Source organism: Mustela nivalis (assembly GCF_964662115.1).
Source record: "Mustela nivalis genome assembly, chromosome: 5".
NCBI lineage: Eukaryota > Metazoa > Chordata > Mammalia > Carnivora > Mustelidae > Mustela > Mustela nivalis.
The window spans coordinates 24379366-24395206 of NC_139024.1; the positions used below are offsets into that span (position 1 = coordinate 24379366).

Genomic DNA, 15841 nt, shown 5'->3' on the forward strand with positions numbered 1-15841 from the left:
CTGGATGACTTTCAGATGTGGAGGTCTGTGCGCCCCGCTGCCCCAGCTCCCCGCATGGAGATGCTCAGTAAAATTGTAAATGATGGTGGTGGAGTGTCAACACCAGTAAAGCTGGTAAATGCGAGCAAAGAATTTTGAAATTAACTCAGGTTGTTTCTGGTTATAATGATTTGTTCATTGTAGAATACTGTTAAATATTTAACAGAGAGAATATATATATATAAACATATATTACCTATATTGCCTCACTATCCAGAGATAATCACTGTTATTAATATTGTGAGGTATTTCCTTTCAAGCTTTTTGTTTGCTTACTCCTACCTTTATATATGTGAATTTTTTGTAACATAGGTGAGAACTTACATGTATAACAACTTACATGTATAGTCCTGCCTATTTTTTCCTACTTCATATTATGATGTGGGTATTTTCCCATGTTATTAGTATTTTTCACAAATTTGTTAGTGGTTGCATAATATTCAGTTATTTAGATGTAATATCATTTATTTAACAAATGTCTCATTCTAGGCACTTAAGTTGCTTCTCATTTTTTATTTTCATAAACAGATCTGCAGTAAACATCTTTACACAGTAGTATCCCTCCTTCCAGATTATTTTGTTCAGATAAGTACCTAAAAGTGGCTCAAAGGGTTTAGACATTTTTAGCATTCTTGATACATACTGCCAAGCTGCTCTCTAGAAAATTGTAGAGATATTCCTTGTATATGAATTTGAGTTAGATTTAGTTATAAAATAACAGTGGTCAAAACAAGATAGGATTTATCCTTTCTCATGTAAAAACATCCAGGACTAGGCAGTATAGTCTTGGGTTGATTCTCCAAAGTCAGTAGCAAAAGCATTTTCTGTTTTCTGCTCTGCCATCCCTACCTTACTCTGTAGTTTTGGCCCCGGATAGCTGCCATCATGTTCTTCCTCTGGTCAATAGGAAGGGAGGAGGAGGAAGACAGAGAAAAGCAGGTCTCCTTCACCTGAAAGTCAAGAGAGGGTACATCCTCGTTTGCAAGGAGAGTCTCAGTGTAAGTCCACTGTCCCAGAATTCCAAAATGACTTAACATTTGTCTTGGATTTTCTTCTTTTAACAGAGAACAGTTACTAATAATTACATTAGGAGGAGCCAGGATGGGTTTCATAGATGTCTACTTTATACTTCCAACCTCTGCCTCAGTTTTTGTCTAGTGTGGTTAGTAGAATGGGAGACCCATATACAATGGAGAATGTTTTCATGTAGATGTTAAATCTGGAGGACAACCAGCAATAATTCATCTCTTTTCCCAACCCTTTCGTATACCTCCCAATCAAGAACAGAACACGGGGCAGCTGCTCATAGAACAAAGTGCAGTGAATGTCTAAATTAACCATTAACTTCTTCCTGTATTGGGTGTAGAAGTATTTGACATTGCTGCCCCAGCTGGCCACTTGATGTATCTCCCAAATGTACTATGGCCTACAAGAGTCACCAAGCTACTAGGTACCAGTCCCAAAGTCCAGTGGGAAACAGAGTAAGGTGGGAAGTAGGGCATCGGTGAAGTACCTGTGGGAAATAGAGACCGATCAGAGAGGGTAGGGAGTAAACTGAGCACATTGGCTTGTGTAATATAAGCCTATAATTATTTTATTGTTTGGCAGCACTTTATTTTTGCAGTAAACGCTTTTGGCAGCAATAAGCTAAAACTATACATTTCATTTTTTAAAGTACTGAGAAAGTTGATAAGGAATGTGTAATTTGCACAAAATGTTGGCATTTACTATCCACTGCAGAGGCCATACTGGTATCACTAACCACATGAAAACAGGAAGCATCAAATCTGCTGAAAAAAATGAAACCTAACTTGTAGACAAATGCCTGTTTTTCCAGATTAATTTCACTCATTCTCATCTACAGGTTTTTTATGTACACATAGGAGAAGGTAAGCAATCACTTTATATTTGTTGGCTCCCTTGGCAGAAGAAAAATGTTGGAAACAATTAAATAATTACAGTTTTAGTTGAGTGCCAGCCTGGTACTTAAAGTATTAAATCATTTTAGTTAATTCAAAAAAATGTTTCATTTTTTCCATCCACTATGGGACCAAGGTAAAGCTTTTGGAAGTATACTCTATCAAAGATAAAACCATTATGAGTGAGTTTAGAAATTCAATTTAAAATACAACATGGGGGGCGCCATGGGTTAAAGTACAACCTGGGTGGCTTAGTGGGTTAAAACCTCTGCCTTCGTGGGCGCCTGGGTGGCTCAGTGGGTTGGGCCGCAGCCTTCCGCTCAGGTCGTGATCCCGGCGTCCTGGGATCGAGCCCCGCGTTGGGCTTCCTGCTCGGCGGGGAGCCTGCTTTCTCCTCTCTCTGCCTGCCTCTCTGCCTACTTGTGATCTCTGCCTGTCAAATAAATAAATAATCTTAAAAAAAAAAAAACCTCTGCCTTCGGCTCAGGTCATGATCCCCGGGTGCTGGGATCGAGCCCCGCATCGGGCTCTCTGCTCGGCAGGGAGCCTGCTTCCCTTCCTCTCTCTTTGCCTGCCTCTCTGCCTACTTGTGATCTTTGTCTGCCAAATAAATAAATAAAATCTTAAAAAAAAAAAATGTCCTTGCTACACTGCGAAACTATGGAGTAGTTGGAATTCACTGTGATGTACCCATAATTCCTAATCGCATCTTAACAAGTATTAACATTCTATTAATTGAAATAGAAGGTATTATTATTAAAATTTACAAGTATCTTTAATGTTCAAGTCTTCAAACTGTAAGATTTTGAGGATTTTGGTGTTGAGTATAAAAATACAGCACCACAGTGTGTGCCTTCTGTCTCTGTTGCCTACCATTAATCAGATTTTCAAAATCTTTATACCCAACATTATATTGTATTATATATAATGTATACATTATATATGTATAATAACAAAATATTAATTTTGTTATACATGAATCATAAGATTTTGGTGACATCTTGCTCAAAATCCATTAGAAATGTTGAAGTCTTCAACAAATAGAACACATAATGAACGTTTTAGGGAATTACAGTGAAAACAATGAGTGAAAATTCCATTGGAATTTTTCCTTACAAAAACAAGGGAGGAACAGAACAAAATAAATAGTAAGATCTCAAATGCTACCCAAGATTAAAATTTACAATTCTATAATTGTGCTTTGGAATATCTCACCTTGCAAGAAGTATACTTTGGTATGGCTGCTATTTTGAATAAATTACACACACACGAGTAAAATGAAATTGAGAAGGCCTAGATTTTGTAGCATCTAATTTTAGTAAAAACATTCAGAAGAATCATAGAGGCAATTTATTTGACAAGCTTTGTCTTATAAAAATATTTGTCAAAGAAAGGTACTCTGAAGGAAGCAAAAAGATAGTACCTTGAAAATATTTGGGCTGGAATAGTTACACTTTACAATATCTTAAAAATTAGAATTGAGTTTCTCTTCCATCTAGCAGATGTGCTCAGAGCTTACCAGGTAACTAGAATCTGTAGAATGAGCATTTTCTCAATTAAAAATATTATGATCTACCAATAAGAATCAATTGAAGTTATCAATAATTTCAAATTAGTCATAAGAAGCCCTGTGAAGAATATTGCTGGCAGTTTTATTCTTAAATACTATATATATATATATATATATATATATATATTTTTTTTTTAAAGATTTTATCCATTCATTTGAGAGAGAGAAAGAGAGAGAGCACAAGCAGAGAGGAGAGAGAAGCAGTCTCCCTACAAGCAGGGAGCTCAAGAAGGAGCTTGATCCCAGGACCCTGAGATCATGACCAGAGCCAAAGGCAGACAGTCAACCAACTGAGCCACCCAGGCACCCCAAAATGCTGTATTTTTCAAAGCACATTCTTCAGGGGCACCTGGCTGGCTTGGTCAGTAGAGCATGTAACTCTTGATCTCTGGGTTGTTGGTTGAATCCCCATGTTGGGTGTAGAGATTACTTAAAACCTTTTTAAAAATAAAATAAAAGCACATTCTTCAGAGAAATGCCAGTTACATAATATTAGGGACAGATATGGCTAAGAAATGAGTTAAAGTATATAAATAGATACCAAGAATAATTATTCTAGGGGTGCCTAGGTGGCTCATTCGTTAAGCATCTGCCTTCAGCTCAGGTCTTGATCCCAGGGTCCTGGAATCTAGCCCCGCATCAGGCTTCCTGCTCAGGGGGAGCCTGCTTCTCCCTCTCCCACCCCTCCTTCTTGTGTTCCCTCTCTTACTGTGTCTCCCTCTGTCAAATAAATAAATAAAATCTTAAAAAAAAAAAAGGATAATTATTCTACTAGCTGTTTTTTAATATTCAAATAATCAATATAGAGTTTTTTTGTTTTAATGTACATGGATATATGTTTTTCTTTTTAAATTTCATTTTTTTTTAAAGACTTTATTTATTTATTTGACAGAGAGAGATCACAAGTAGGCAGAGAGGCAGGCAGAGAGAGAGGAAGGGAAGCAGGCTCCCCGCTGAGCAAAGAGCCCGACATGGGACTCCATCCCAGGACCCTGAGATCATGACCTGAGCCGAAGGCAGCGGCTCAACCCACTGAGCCACCCAGGCGCCCCTAAATTTCATTTTTGAAAATAGTTTTTGAATAGAACTTGTTAACAAGTCTACCAACAGAGTAAAGTCAATTGCTAATAAATACATGTTTCAAAAAGGATAATTTTTTTTTTTTAGCACTCCCTTTCATTCTCAAGTGTCCCAGTTTGGATGATAAACTATACAGTATCACCTCTTTCAAGACATTTCTCAGAAGTCACTTCGGATGGTTCTGCTTACCAGCTGGCCAGAATTTAATTATATGGCCACACCTACTTATAAGGGAGACTAGGAAATATAAACTTTCTTGTGAGTAGCCATGTGCCCAGACAAACGTCTCGAAGATACACATAACAGATACTAGGAGACAAAGAGCATTCTGCCTTCTCTCCCCATCACACTTTTGGCTAGCACATATTTTCATGAGACGGACTTGTTGATTTGTAGGGGGAAATGGTATGGTACCTTTAATATATAGTTTATATTCACATGGAAAGGAAGCCAGAGTAAGAAATGAATTCATTATATAAAATGGAATAATAGAGCATCTCAGATCTCCCTCTAGAGATTTATTACCATTTGGGTATTCTTTTTATTTTTATTTACCTTCAAATTGCTCTATTTGCTATGTGTATAGTCTGCTTTGATGCATCTCACTAAATCCTCTCCTTAACTGGAATTCATATGTTAGTGGAAGGATGACAGGTCCATTGCCTTTGAGAGCCCCTCTCTGACGGCAGCATCCATCTTTCCTCTTGACCTATACCTGCTGTGGTCTGTGATGAACTTTAGGTCTTGGGAAAGGAGGAGACCTCAGAAAGTACAGGCCTGGTATCGTTTCTGGTGCCTGGCACTGGCCACTCGTAGGTTAGACCCACATACCTAAGAAGAAGAGCTGTTCAGGATTTGGTAACTAGATCCACATTTCAGTAATTAGCTGACAGCCTGGCCCCACCTTAAAACGAGACTTACTGCCTTTCAACAAATTTCTGTTTTCTCTAATCATTAGTTTTAACATACTTTAAGCTATTCTGATGAAATCTTACATAAGGTTAAGAAGATGGTATTTCATACAAATATAATCATACTGTAACGACATAAACAAGTATTTGTTTGCTTTAGCAAACTCACTTTATGGGAATGATGTTTAATGTGTTCCTTTTTCCTAGCTAGCTTGCATCATTCACACATCTTTCTTTCAGTGCAGTTCAAGTTCAGAGAAAATGGAAGCTTTACTCCCATCAAAATCAATTCTGTTTCATAGTTTATGAAACACTCTTGGTGTTTTGCATTCAGAAGCATCACTATAAATGTTCCAGAGTCTAAGACCTCCACCATCTGCTCCATTAGGCACTGGATTTCAGTGGCAGTATTTGATTAAAAAAAAAAAAAAAGAAAGAAAAGAAAACCACCCCCCACACACACACACACAAAATAAAAACTGCATATCCAAACAACAGTTCAGCCCGAAGCTTCTCCTTGAAATAAGAATGATCAGGCATTTTCCTTCCTCTTCAGTGAGCTCTAATACCTTCATGGTCTCTGCACCGTTTTGCACGTTTAGATTTTCGTTTTATTGACTTTTGGGTGAGGAATTTCTTTTTCCTTTTTAGTCCATGGTATATTGTTTTTTTGTTTGTTTTGTTTTTGTTTTTTGAAGATTTTATTTATTTATTTGACGGAGAGAGAGATCACAAGTACACAGAGAGGCAGGCAGAGAGGGGGAAGCAGGCTCCCTTCTGAGCAGAGAACCCAGGACCCGGGGATCATGACCTGAGCCAGAGGCAGAGACTTAACCTACTGAGGCACCCAGGCACCCTGGTATATATTTTTTTAAATGTGATAATTGTGTGTTGAATTGAAGCCTTTCTTCTATGCAACCATTCTGTTCATTAAAAAAAAAAATAGGATCCTTTTGTTTCTTGTTCTTCAAAATTTGAAGAAAATTTTAAAGGCTCTATGAAGGTCCATTTCAAAAGATACTTCACTGGATCAGTTCTTGTGAAACATCTTGAGTACCATGTCCAGGGGTCTATAATTGGTCTCTACAAATCTAGGCTCCTAGTACCTCTCTTTTAATCATACTACAGGGTTTCCAAACCATGTGAACACTAGTTTAAACTGAGGAGATTATAAGGGGTAACAAAAGTTCTTGAAAGTCAAGAATTCTCTTTGATAAAGCAAATATTCTGTATTCAGAATGAATTCCTTTCATTTAAATACTTGACAGCTTATTTTTTTTTTTAAGGAAAATAGTTATACCTCAGAAGAAGACTAATTTTATTAAATGAGTTCCCAGAAGCTTAAGTTGATTAAGGATAGTACTAATCAATAAACATTTTTTAGGCGGAGGAGGAGATAGTGATAAATATTTCTTTGGGGCAGTGTTAAATTTTTTCAAGTTCTATACATGTGGTGAATGCCTTAGTAAAGTTAGATTTCTATTTAATGATGTTTTAATTTTCTCTTACAAGAAAGAAACATTGTTGATAGATGAATGGGTAAAGAAGTTGCGGTATATATACTGTGTGCTATATATATTTATATGGAGGTGTGTGTGTGTGTGACTATTACACAACCATAAAAGGAGTGAAATCTTACCATTTGTGATAACATGGATGGACGTAGACGGTATTATACCAAGTGAAATAAATCAGACTCAGAAAGACAAATGTCATATAATCTCATTTATATGTGGAATCTAAAAAGCAAAACAAATGAACAACAGAACAGAAACACTCATAGGTACAAGAAACAAAGGGGTGGGGTTTTCGTGGACAAAATAGATAAAGGGAATTAAGAGATAAAAACTTACAGTTATAGGGACGCCTGGGTGGCTCAGTTGGTTAAGCAGCTGCCTTCGGCTCAGGTCATGGTCCCAGCGTCCTGGGATCGAGTCCCACATCGGGCTCCTTGCTGAGCGCGGAGCCTGCTTCTCCCTCTGCCTCTGCCTGCCATTCTGTCTGCCTGTGCTCGCTCTCTCCGCCCCCCTCTCTGATAAATAAATAAAATCTTAAAAAAAAAAAAACTTACAGTTATAAAATCAGTAAGTCACAGGATGTAATATACAGCCTAAGGAACACAATAATATTGTAATAACTTTGTATGGTGAAGGATAGTAACTAGACTTCTTGTAGAGCTCATTCTACACTGTATCAAAATACCACATTACTGGGGCACCTGGGTAGCGCGGTCAGTTAAGTGTCAGACTCTTGGTTTCAGCTCAGGTCACCATCTCAGGGTTGTGAGATCGAGCCCCATGTCCAGCTCTGCATTCAGCACAGAGTCTGCTTCAAGATTCCCTCTGGCCTCCCTCTGCCTGCCACTCCCTCTGCTTGTGCTCTCTCTCGCTCTCTCTCTCTGGCAAATAAATAAATAACATCTTTAACAAAACAAAAAAGATTCTCTCTCTCCCTCTCTCTCTTCCCCTTCCCCATTCTCTCTCTTTTCTCTTTCTAAAATAAATCTTTTTTTTTTTTTTAAAGATTTATTTATTTGACAGAGAGAAATCACAAGTAGACAGAGAGGCAGCCAGAGAGAGAGAGAGAGGGAAGCAGGCTCCCTGCTGAGCAGAGAGCCCGATGCGGGACTCGATCCCAGGACCCTGAGATCATGACCTGAGCCGAAGGCAGCGGCTTAACCCACTGAGCCACCCAGGCGCCCCAATAAATCTTTTTTTTAAAGATTGCATTACTGTAATGTACACTTAAAATAGGCTATTGTATGTCAATTGTACTTTTCTTTAAAGAAGAAAAGAAAAATTTGTCAGCAATAGCAGTGAAAAGAGAGGGGCACCTGGGTGGCTCAGTCTGTGTGGAGTGTCGACTTTTAGCTCTTCATGATCCCAGGGTCCTAGGATACATCCCTGCATCAGGCTCCCTGCTCAGCAGGGAGCCTACTTTTCCCTCTCCCTCTGCTGCTCCCCTCCAGTTTGTGCTCTCTCACTCTTGCTCTCTCTCAAATAAATAAATAAATAAAATCTTTAAAAAAAAAAAAAAAGGCAATGAAAAGAGAGACCATAGCAGTGAGGGAACAGACAGAACTTAATACAGAATTTCTGTATATAGTATGTCACTCTTTTCACAGTGACAGCTTTTTTTGAGGGTCTGTATTTAACTTGGTAATTAAAGTTAGCGTATTTGTAGCAACTTTAATTTTTTATGACTTACTCATTCTACCAATTTTCCATTTTCTTGTGCTACTGGGGTTTTTTGTTGGTTTTTTTTTTTTCTTAGTTTATTTATTTATTTATTTAGTTGACAGAGATCACAAGTATGCAGAGAGGCAGTCAGAGAAGGAGAAGGGGAATGCTACTGGATTCTTGTCTGAATTTCTGCATTATGTGTTTATTTCTGTACTTCTTCTGGGGCAGACAGTAAGAACAAGCGTTCTGCAGTGATAAGAAATTCAGAGCTGTTTTATAATTGCCAAGGGTAAAATTAGCAAAGTCAATTATTCTCCCTTTGGCTTTTCCCTGAAGATATTAGGGGTCTTCAAGGTAATTGCCTTAGGTAACACTTAGATTTTTAAATATCTCTAAGTATAGAAATTGGTATATTAATCCTCTGGTAATTGTCTTCTTACTATTATAGTTGTCGTCACATAAGTGTGAATTAACAAAATTTTGAATTCAAGAGTGAGTTTAAAAATTAGTATTTTGAGTTTTCATTCATTTTCAATTATGGAAGCCAGGGACAGCTTTTTGTTCTGGTACTTCACTATCCACAAACCCTAGGCTTTGAGACCTTAGAATGCCTCTTTTTAAGCCATAAATTCCCTGACTCCATTGGAATAAGTTGCTCTCTGTTGTGTTCATGTAGACTTATCACTGAATCCTGGAATGATCGGGTCATACCAGAGTCTAGAATTTTAGTGTCTGAGCATCAAGCTACCAGGTATGCTGAATAATTGGGGGGAAAACATGAAATGGAAAAGCACTCTAATTTAAAAATCTGGCTGACCATTAGAGGTTTTTTTCAGGTCCCTGTTTATTTTGTAGACTGGATCTGTAGTTTAGGATTAAGCCACTGTACAAATAAGGCTGTGTGGATTACTACTTGTCATCTTTTCTTAAGTCTTTCATTTTACATCTATAGTGATAACCCTAGTATTTAAAAAATTGAACTCACCATGATTTTGGTTTTTTTTTTCTATTTGTTTAGTCATTTTCATTTAATGGACCTTTCACTCTACATCAGGTGGGAGAATGTGAGTTAGCCTGGGTTTTGTTTAAGCACCCCTGAACATTATCGTGATGTCATTCCTGGGGACTGTTCTATTAAGCATTAGTGATTTATCTTTCTAAATAACCAGGGGCACAGATGTACTCCTTACATAGCTGATGTATTTCCTTATGTTAACTTTGTTTTCCTAAAGGCATAAATATGTTGTTTACAAGGAAGATTTTTGTTTGTATAAATAATGTTTAATTTATGCATATAAATCTCTTCCTTTCACACCATCTATATATTTTAATAAAGAGACTGCTATTGGTTACTTGATGTTTATATTATTTGTTGTATTAATTCTACTTTCAAATTCATGTTAAAAAGTGAAATGTGGGGGCGCCTGGGTGGCTCAGTGGGTTAAGCCTCTGCCTTCGGCTCAGGTCATGATCTCAGGGTCCTGGGATCGAGTCCCACATTGGGCTCTCTGCTCAGCAGAGAGCCTGCTTCCTCCTCTCTTTCTCTCTCTCTCTCTGCCTGCCTCTCTGCCTACTTGTGTTCTCTCTCTCTGTCAAATAAATAAATAAATAAATAAAATCTTTAAAAAAAAAAAAAAAGTGAAATGTGGAGCACCAGAGTGGCTCAGTCGGTTAAGCTCTTGATTTGGGTCAAGTCATGACCACAGGGTTGTGATATTGAGCCCTGCATTGGGTTCCATGCTGGGTGCGGAGCCTATAAAGATGCTCTTCTCCTCCCCCGCTTTTTCCCTCTGCCCCCTTCCCCCTCAACTCATGCACATGTTCCGTCTCTCTTTAAAAAAAAAAAAAAAAGTGAAACCTAGGAGTTTCAGTTGGTAAAGCATATCATTCTTGTTCTTGTGGTCATGAGTTTAAGCCCTACATTGGGTATGGAGCCTACCTTAAAAAAAAAAGTGAAACCTGGAAACATGTAATATATCATGGGAAATTTGAGATTTTCTTTGTCATATTCATTTAAAATAGATATTATGACCCTGTGTGAAATTATTGCTTTATTTGTTGAAATTACTGATTAATATCTTTAAGCCTCTTTGGTCTCCCACTCAAAATTAATGTTCTTTTTCTACATATAATCCACTCAAGTATTGGTTTTCAGGACTAGAGTAAATGTGTGCAGAAGGAAATTGGGTGTCATATGTTGTAACAATAAAGGCAACTATCTCCCTATCAGTTAAAGAAGCCAAAATGCTACGACAAAATTATAATTTCAGAATCCCCCAGTTTTTCCAGTTTATCATTTATTAACATAGCTAACTATTAAACAGACACTATATTCATTCTGAGCCACTTTCTTGATCTTTAAGGCAAAAGTGATAAATGATTGGTGTTTGAGAAGTGTACTAGAAACAAGAAGACAAATAATTATGCTTTTTTAAAATTTATGATCTCATTAAAAACTTGACCTTTGCCCTTTGGGTGCCATAAAACAATGGAATGAAGTGTCTTTTGCCAAAAGAAGGTCAAATGCCGTCATGCAAAATGGACACTTCTCTGAATGTCTGTCCACCAGGAAGTTGATGACCCAGAAGGGAATTTCTTCCATCTGCCTGGAATTCAAAGAAGCCCATTTTTAAAAAGTCTGTGTTCTACAAAAAAAAATCTTTTCTCTAAAATGGGTAGAGTTGAAGCCCACACCCTGGTTGGCCATGAGAGGTAGAAATATGTTGGTATGGCACTTTCATAGTATACTTAATAACCTCAGTTTTGTCAATCCCTTTTTCTACTTTCCAGAAATAAAATTAATCAGAAGCCAGCTTTTTTTTTTCCCTCTCCATTTTCACTGGCATAAATTGCTATTTCTCTAAAGCCAGAGGGAGAAAAAAATCTTTTCAGCTTGAGTTATTCAGTACTCTTCCTTTTGCCTTTCTAATGATTTTACTCAAGGAACTTCCAGAGATAGGAGTTAACAAAAGTACTGGGTAGATGAACAGCTGATCCCTTTCCCTCCATTGTCAGCTGCCTGACCTCACATCTCTTCACTCGTCCTTCCTTTATCCCATAGATTGGTCCTCAGTGCCTGTTTCTTTGTCTCTTATTGTTCCCAAATCTGTTAATTTCATCTCGGGCAATCCTCAGAGCATATACACATACTCTTCAACCCTTTTCTTCCTGTTTTTTTCATTCTTTATCTTCCTACCTGTTATTTCAGAAAAATTGTTATCCATCCTTTTGCCTTCTCTGTGCTCCTTTCAAAGGAAAAATCAGCCAAGAAACTTTACTGAGTAGTTGACAAACATCAGAGTGAAGCTTGGAATGGCCTTTTGTTAAGAATAAGGGAAGTTAAAAAAAAAAAAAAAAGAAGAAGGAAAGTTATATAATTAGAAATGAAGTGGATATGAGAAAGAACCAGTGTCTCTACCCTCATTTTCTTATTAAACCAAATTTCCCTATAACTGTCAATGTTTAAAGGCCATTTAAAAAATATTTCCTGTTTAGTTTTGTTTTCCTAATTGCAAGTATTATAAGATTGTGGTTTTCTATTTGATTTTCAATTATAAGTGTATGGCATTTCTAATGTTATGGGCTGCCCTGAGAACCTACCCACCATTTATAACCTCGAATGTTAGGAAAATGAGGTATGAGCTCCAAACAACTGACTTACAGATAAAATTCCAAAATGGTGCGTTTGTAATCTGGTGCCTGGTTCTATAAGATTGATACCAAATTTGAACCCCATAAGCAAAAGAACAGGTAAGAGCATCCAAAAGGATCCATGTGACTGCTTATCATTAGTAGCCACATATAGCTTAGTTGTGTTGATATAATTTTGGTTTTAGCATTTCCATCATTTTCCTGGGTCCTCAGAGTTGTAAATACTCATGGAAAAAATTCACTCTAAGCCAAAGTTGGCTTATGGGGCTTTAACCCAGGAGCAAATTTTATTTATTTAGCAATAGTGATTGGGGAAGAGCCCTTTCCTGGCAGCTAATGACCTACTGGAGGACTCGTGTGCCCAAGGCAAAGCTGAAGGCCATTAGCCCAACAGGCCATTAACTGACAAATGCCTGACCCTGAGGTCATTTCTGATACTGTAAACTATGAACACATTAAAGTGGGTTTGTTGGAAAGTATGGCTGTGCCAAGAAAGTTTCTTTTTAAACATTTTGGAAAATGCATTGTTTGTTGTTATTCATGTGGCTTAATTGTCTTTGTTCTGGGGCCATTTTCACTGTGCACAGCAAGTCAGTCATCAATAAACACCAAAACTATGCTCTGTGGCCATCTTTGATATTTAAAGGACAAGTTTTTCTAATTAGAATATCAGATTAACTACATCATTCCTAAGGAGCTCCAGCTTTCACTTCTGTGTGAAACTTATGTTTTCATGATGTGTTAAGCTGTGTAGCCCTGATCTATTTTATAGTTCTCAGAGAAGACCTATAAAGCCACATAAGTGGAAAGAACTCCAAAGTAGAAGTCTATGGACCTAGTTTCTATCATTTGTTTTCTTTTGTTTTTAATTGGCCAGTTAACATTGGACAGTTCATTTTATCTCTCAGGTTTTAATTGAGAACATTCATCTTTTTCTCTAGACTGTTTATCTAATGTCTTTCTTTCTTTTTTCTTTTTTCTTTTTTTTTTTTTTTTGTTTTTTGTTTTTTGTTTTTTTAAAGTAAGCTCCATGCCTAACGTGGGACTTGAACTTAGGACCCTGAGATCAAGGGTCACATGCTTTACTGACTGAGCCAGCCAGGCATGCACCTCTAATGTCTTAATATTCCATTTTACAAGTGAAATTAGAAACTTCATGATGTAGGATATTCTTTAAAATTAGTACAAAACGTTTAAAAAATTAAGAAAATAATTTAAAAAATAATATTAACAACTTACATTTTTGAATGCCTACTAAGTAGTAGACACCGTAAGTGCTCTGTGTGTATTAACTAACTTAATCTCTCCTGAGGCATCGGAGAGAGTTAAGTAATTTCCTAGAGGAAATGGTAGAGCTGCTGTCTAATTTTAAAGGCAATGTGGCTCCAAAATCCTCATGCTTAACTAAAGTAGAAAACAAGCACACCAGCTAAGAACAATGATACTTCTTTTTGCCAGCAATTTTGCAGTTACCAATATTGGAATTTATAATGTTTTAAATAATTAATAGTTTTTAAATATTGAAATAAATAGTTTAGTACAAACATCAATAGGAACTTTAAGAAACATTTTAGAGAAATAACTAGTAAGCAAAGACAACTTATTTTCTTAGTTTCCTCATCTGTGTAATAAAGGCATTATTCCATCTCCTATATCTTTACTGTTGACAATATTCTACAAATCTGAGTGTTGTAGGAAAGAGTGTATGTATATATGTGTGTATGTGTGTATATATATATATAGACATATCTATATATATACATCTCCAGATCCAGTAAATGTCATGAAATAGGAAGAAAAACAAAAGAATTGAGAAAAAGTTTTTATAAACTCAGAGATGTAAAAGAGAATTGAAAATATTTTATAAATGTCTAAGACTTAGAGATATAAATGCACATTTCAGCCATCTAAAACAATACCCCAAATTAGTGAACTCACCTTTAAGGCCTGTTTGTCCTAGGAAACTGATATGGCTTAATTCTTTCAAGTTCAAACTTTAAAAGTCATAAGGGGATATGCAAATGTAAATTTCTGAAAATAGTGATTAAACGAAGGGATAGTTGTGCAAATTTATTTTGAAATAGTTATGATTTATACAACTGATTCACATATTGGACAAACGATTGGTAATGCAATAAAATTTTTTGTGTTTGTTGTGTTAAGCCATAAGAAGGTGAAATGCCATCGTGCACAATGGACAGTTCTCTGAGTGTCCACCAGGAAGTTGATGACCGGTAGGGAATTTCTTCCATCTGCCAGTTTAAAGTACCAGTTTAAAAGCCAATTATATCACCTATTTTCAGTCTTTATGTGAATTGTATCAACAACAATAATAAAAAAAAAAAAAAAACCCAATTGTATCTCTGCAGATTGGAGAATTTCTAATCCAAGAGTATCCATTGTTTGATTCAAGGGTACCATGCAGCCAGTCTAAAGTTTCTACTACATGGTTTTTTGAAGGAGAAGGGAAAAAAAAGTATTAACTAATTTTCTAGAAGGCAGTACCAGTAGAGCCAGTTATTTTTAGAATTCCATTGATTCACAGATTTTGAAGAGCTGCAAAGGTATTTGGAAGAAATACAATTACAGTTTTAGACAAGATGCGTGGATTTTAATGCATATGAGTCATGCTTTTATTTCTGTGGTTGCCTTTGAAGTGCAAACCTTGGGATGTCTCTAAATCACAAACATCTGTCTTTTAATGTAGCCCAGTTTGAAGAGGAACTAATTGAACTAAAAATTGAACAATATTATCCAAAAGAAATGGGATCCCAGAAATTTGCAAGATATATGTATGAATCTTAGAAAAATCCTGAGATTTTTAACTCTGGCCAAATGTGGTTTAGTTTTTTCATTTATCTAGTAAGATCAAAGCTAAAAGTCAATATTAGTGATGTGTATAAATCAAGATGGAAATATGTCCTAACACTATATCCCATAGTACCTGAGAATGATTCTGTTTTAACCTAACTTCTGCCTCTGTTTCAGTTCCATATTTAAGTGTTTTTGAAATAAAGTGATAAAGAAGTTAACACCTTTATATATATTAACTTTATTTCAGAATTAACAATGTGTAAACTGCCTGTCAAAAATTTGGGGACCTTGGGTGCAGTTAAGATGGCTAACCAAGGTAGAAGCTATACATGACATATCAGCATAATATAAGGTAATATTTCAAAGTACAGATCACATGCTGTTTATTGGTGGGTAGTGAAATCACTTTAGCAAATCATTATCAACACTTTTTTTTTTAAATTCTTTTTTTTTTTTTTTAAGATTTTATTTATTTGTCAGAGACAGAGGGAGAGAGAGCGAGTGAGCACAGGCAGACAGAGAGGCAGGCAGAGGCAGAGGGAGAAGCAGGCTCCCTGCCGAGCAAGGAGCCCGATGTGGGACTCGATCCCAGGACCCTGGGATCATGACCTGAGCCGAAGGCAGCTGCTTAACCAACTGAGCCACCCAGGCGTCCCTCAACACTTTTTTTTAATG

General features: G+C 36.7%; 1 protein-coding gene across 2 annotated transcripts in view; it reads left to right on the plus strand.

Annotated features, from left to right (window-relative positions):
* PDSS2 (decaprenyl diphosphate synthase subunit 2) overlaps positions 1–15841 on the plus strand; it is a 260870-nt gene that overhangs the window by 157179 nt on the left and 87850 nt on the right. The window lies entirely within an intron of this gene.